Raw genomic sequence first — 5,554 nt, 5'->3', positions numbered from 1 at the left:
TGAGGATTATAGGGTAAGTTTTACTCTCGTCCAGAAGAGAATACTGCAGGAGGAAGTTTAACTTCCATCAACAATTTTCATTCTCATAGAGGAGAAGATTGTGCGGGGGGGGGGGGGGGGGGGGCTTTTACTCCCATCCATAATCCTCCACTCTCCCAGAGGAAAAGACAGTGGGAAGAAGTGTAACGTTCATCCACAATCTCAACTCTTCACAATGTAAGAGAGGAGGATTGTGGATAGGAGTACAATCCCTCATGTTCCCCTCTGGGACAGTAAAGGACGTTGGGTTGGAATAGAGCTCACTCCCCCAATCTTTTTTTAAGAGTATGGAGGACTGTGGATGAAATTTGAACTTCAACCAACTCTTTTCTCACCTGAGATAGTGGCGTTTGTGGATAGGAGAAAAACTCTCTACTAATCCTCACTCCCAGAATGGTGGGTGTCTGTGTAAGGAGTTGAAACTAATTAACAGTCATCTCCCTTGGGAGCTTGTGACCCTCCCACAAAGAAAGTATTGATCTTTAGTTGTAAAATCTTTTTAGAAAGAGACAAATTGCAAAAGGGAGTAAACAAAATTTAAATGTAAAAGAAACAAAGACAACACTACTGAAAACGCCCTTGTATCGCAGTTATGTTCTCCGAAATATATGAATAAATTAACCCTGGAAGGGTGAGTGGGAGTACCTCCCCCTCGCTCTCTACTACTCCGAGCGGAGTGGGAGAAGGGTGAGTGGGAGTACCTCCCCCTCGCTCTCTACTACTCCGAGCGGAGTGGGAGAAGGGTGAGTGGGAGTACCTCCCCCTCGCTCTCTACTACTCCGAGCGGAGTGGGAGAAGGGTGAGTGGGAGTACCTCCCCCTCGCTCTCTACTACTCCGAGCGGAGTGGGAGAAGGGTGAGTGGGAGTACCTCCCCCTCGCTCTCTACTACTCCGAGCGGAGTGGGAGAAGGGTGAGTGGGAGTACCTCCCCCTCGCTCTCTACTACTCCGAGCGGAGTGGGAGAAGGGTGAGTGGGAGTACCTCCCCCTCGCTCTCTACTACTCCGAGCGGAGTGGGAGAAGGGTGAGTGGGAGTACCTCCCCCTCGCTCTCTACTACTCCGAGCGGAGTGGGAGAAGGGTGAGTGGGAGTACCTCCCCCTCGCTCTCTACTACTCCGAGCGGAGTGGGAGAAGGGTGAGTGGGAGTACCTCCCCCTCGCTCTCTACTACTCCGAGCGGAGTGGGAGAAGGGTGAGTGGGAGTACCTCCCCCTCGCTCTCTACTACTCCGAGCGGAGTGGGAGAAGGGTGAGTGGGAGTACCTCCCCCTCGCTCTCTACTACTCCGAGCGGAGTGGGAGAAGGGTGAGTGGGAGTACCTCCCCCTCGCTCTCTACTACTCCGAGCGGAGTGGGAGAAGGGTGAGTGGGAGTACCTCCCCCTCGCTCTCTACTACTCCGAGCGGAGTGGGAGAAGGGTGAGTGGGAGTACCTCCCCCTCGCTCTCTACTACTCCGAGCGGAGTGGGAGAAGGGTGAGTGGGAGTACCTCCCCCTCGCTCTCTACTACTCCGAGCGGAGTGGGAGAAGGGTGAGTGGGAGTACCTCCCCCTCGCTCTCTACTACTCCGAGCGGAGTGGGAGAAGGGTGAGTGGGAGTACCTCCCCCTCGCTCTCTACTACTCCGAGCGGAGTGGGAGAAGGGTGAGTGGGAGTACCTCCCCCTCGCTCTCTACTACTCCGAGCGGAGTGGGAGAAGGGTGAGTGGGAGTACCTCCCCCTCGCTCTCTACTACTCCGAGCGGAGTGGGAGAAGGGTGAGTGGGAGTACCTCCCCCTCGCTCTCTACTACTCCGAGCGGAGTGGGAGAAGGGTGAGTGGGAGTACCTCCCCCTCGCTCTCTACTACTCCGAGCGGAGTGGGAGAAGGGTGAGTGGGAGTACCTCCCCCTCGCTCTCTACTACTCCGAGCGGAGTGGGAGAAGGGTGAGTGGGAGTACCTCCCCCTCGCTCTCTACTACTCCGAGCGGAGTGGGAGAAGGGTGAGTGGGAGTACCTCCCCCTCGCTCTCTACTACTCCGAGCGGAGTGGGAGAAGGGTGAGTGGGAGTACCTCCCCCTCGCTCTCTACTACTCCGAGCGGAGTGGGAGAAGGGTGAGTGGGAGTACCTCCCCCTCGCTCTCTACTACTCCGAGCGGAGTGGGAGAAGGGTGAGTGGGAGTACCTCCCCCTCGCTCTCTACTACTCCGAGCGGAGTGGGAGAAGGGTGAGTGGGAGTACCTCCCCCTCGCTCTCTACTACTCCGAGCGGAGTGGGAGAAGGGTGAGTGGGAGTACCTCCCCCTCGCTCTCTACTACTCCGAGCGGAGTGGGAGAAGGGTGAGTGGGAGTACCTCCCCCTCGCTCTCTACTACTCCGAGCGGAGTGGGAGAAGGGTGAGTGGGAGTACCTCCCCCTCGCTCTCTACTACTCCGAGCGGAGTGGGAGAAGGGTGAGTGGGAGTACCTCCCCCTCGCTCTCTACTACTCCGAGCGGAGTGGGAGAAGGGTGAGTGGGAGTACCTCCCCCTCGCTCTCTACTACTCCGAGCGGAGTGGGAGAAGGGTGAGTGGGAGTACCTCCCCCTCGCTCTCTACTACTCCGAGCGGAGTGGGAGAAGGGTGAGTGGGAGTACCTCCCCCTCGCTCTCTACTACTCCGAGCGGAGTGGGAGAAGGGTGAGTGGGAGTACCTCCCCCTCGCTCTCTACTACTCCGAGTGGAGTGGGAGAAGGGTGAGTGGGAGTACCTCCCCCTCGCTCTCTACTACTCCGAGTGGAGTGGGAGAAGGGTGAGTGGGAGTCGTTTTTTCTCCCTCCTTTTCTTCTATTTGGAGTTCCTCAAATGTCGTTGTAATCGAGGAACATTTAATGTAGTAAAGTACGACACAAGGAGACATGTTTTTACGGAGCATTGCTTTTAGAATGCTCGACTTTTTTTTTATTCAGTGTTTAATTAGGGATTTTTTTAGTAGAAAATTTTCAAGAGCGTTTCATGGGTCTTCCTTTTATTTGCTCTTTAAACTTTCTTTACACGAGTTAAATTATGAGTGTTACTTCACTTTCTTTATCGAATTTTCTAACTGAAAACCGGTTTTTAGAATGATTAGTTTCTGGCTTCCGTAGATAACGCCATTTAGAGTGTTTGGTAAATGAACAACAGCATTTAACGAAAGAGGACAAATAACAGTCTATGTTTTTCTTCAATATTCTTAAACGTTTATTCTTGACCACATTCTTCATCCTCCATAATACACGTCGTTAGTGATGCTTCACTATTCATTTCCTTACAAAATCCCTCTCAACTCTGCGTTCCTATATCGAAGAGAATATTTATATATTAGAAGGCGTGTTTATAAGAAGTTAAACGCCTATTGTAATTATAACTGAAAAATGGAAAACTTGATCTGAAAACTGACATAATTTGGTTATTTCTTGTTTTTGAAAAGTTTGAGTTTTCAAATGTTTGAAGTATGTGCTGGGTCAACCCGCATGAAACTCTTGCTTTCAATCAAAACACTGCTAAACAGTCTAATAACCTGTTAAAAAAATAACTGGATTGTACACATTCACTCAATCTTTGCTTGAGTGGTGGAATTCTAATTCTGCAGAATAAATAAACCAAGTACGTTTTCTGCTTTGCGAAATTAACTTTTTTATATATTTTTGTACTTCAAAGCTTGGGAAAAAGGTAACTCTTGATTTTCGAGTTCAAGATTTTTCGTGCGTCACAAAATCTTTTTTCTTTAGAATTGTGTCTGTTCATCCCCGCACCTTTTCAGCCAGTCTTGGGTACGTACGTTTTAGTCAGACATAAATATGAAGGGAGGCGAAGATTTACGCTAATCAAGATATTTTAGTTCGAAATGAATGACATTTTCAAATTTCAATAACGGTCAACATCATTGTTCTTTCTAAATTGCATAATGAGAAATTGTTTACACTTTTTCTAGATGTTCCGACGTAATAAAAACTATATATAGCTAATTTTATCAAAATAATTCCAACCTGGTACAACTAAGTGTACAATTTTGAGGTGTCTCAAAGAAAGTTTTGGAAACTGCACCGGACTTTTTCAATTGACTTTAAAAAAGAACTCAGGCTTGAAAACATCTACGGAGCCATTTTGGAGATTTTCACATTGGCGCATAAAAATGATATTAGCTGTAAATTCTAATAAAAGTGAGCTCAAGAATATATCAAAATCGTTCTCAAATTAGAAGGAAAATAAGCAAAGCATTCGTGAAGACCAAAGATATATGTTTCTCGAGTTATCATAACAATTTAAAAAAAATTCAATGTTCACCGGACAATACTGCTACTCGAAAAAAATTCCCCTTTCATTTTTTCTTTCAAATCTGTATTGTGGTATCTGCAAATTGCGATTACCGTGAAGTTCAAAATTTTCTATTGTCAACTTACATTCGATAAACAGGATATACAAAACAACAATCTTGTTTTTAGGTATTATTGTGTTCTCAGCCTAACTGGATGTTTAAACTTTTATCTAACTGGGCCTAGTTGTTCAAAGTTTTTTAATATTGGTTATCATTGCATGTCCGAATAAGTTTTGTTCAACATTTTTTGACTGTGAAAAGTATTAAATAAGCAGCGATAAACGGCTTGAAATGACAGAATTTAAAACAGAAAATAGATTATTTATAAAGTTCAGTCAAAGTAATGTAATTTAATTGGTATTTACTTGATTTATTGCTTAGCATAAACGAATTTACACACGTTTCCATCAAAGTCCTAAAAATACAGAGTCAAAAACTATATCTCAGGAAGAAATTCTTGGTAATAATAAGTAAGAATTGGATTGATTGGTACGTATGGTTCTCATGTTTCGAATTCTTTCCAGTCCTTCATCACTGCGTCTTTTTTCTTATAGCTTTATATTTTTTCCTTTAATTGTTTGTATGTCTCTTAAGTTTATATATTGTGCAGTGAAAATGGATTAAATTAAATTAAGAATTAGCTAAAAACGCCTTCCGAAACAAATGATCCTGTAATTTCGGTTCAGTCGTTTCATACGCAAATTGTCTTACAAGAAAGCTTACCAATCTTCGTACAAGAAATTAACAAGTCGTCTTCTAAGAAAGTTACCAATTTTATCGTTTACAAACAAAAACAAGTTGGTTTCACACATAGAGTGCTTGTATGTTTTAGGCTTCATTCAGAACAATCGCAAATCCTTGTTTTTTCAAACACTTTTTAAATACTTTCCTGAAAAGTTTTTCGAACAAGTTTGTTTGTTTTGTTTTAGTTCTTGGTTTCGATCGTACTACAGAATCGCCACACGGATGACCCTCAAGGTAGAGTTTAAAAAACTGAATGTTAATCCTAGTTCAAAATATCTATTCTCCTGTCTGATTGTCATAGGCGTACGGGCACCTTCCGAACTGGGAGACGGAGACCTTATTGCCCTAAAAAAATGGAATTGAAAGCTCAATAAAGAGGCATATAAAATGGAAAACAAAACGTGCATAGAAATAGTTATGTTCAAACCTTGCTAGCTTTGCTTGCTTCAACAAAATTATAAATCTTT

The sequence above is a fragment of the Oculina patagonica genome, chromosome 12, assembly GCF_052425735.1.
Source record: "Oculina patagonica isolate OP01 chromosome 12, crgOcupat, whole genome shotgun sequence".
Taxonomy (NCBI): domain Eukaryota; kingdom Metazoa; phylum Cnidaria; class Anthozoa; order Scleractinia; family Oculinidae; genus Oculina; species Oculina patagonica.
Note: the sequence above shows the minus strand (reverse complement) of the source record.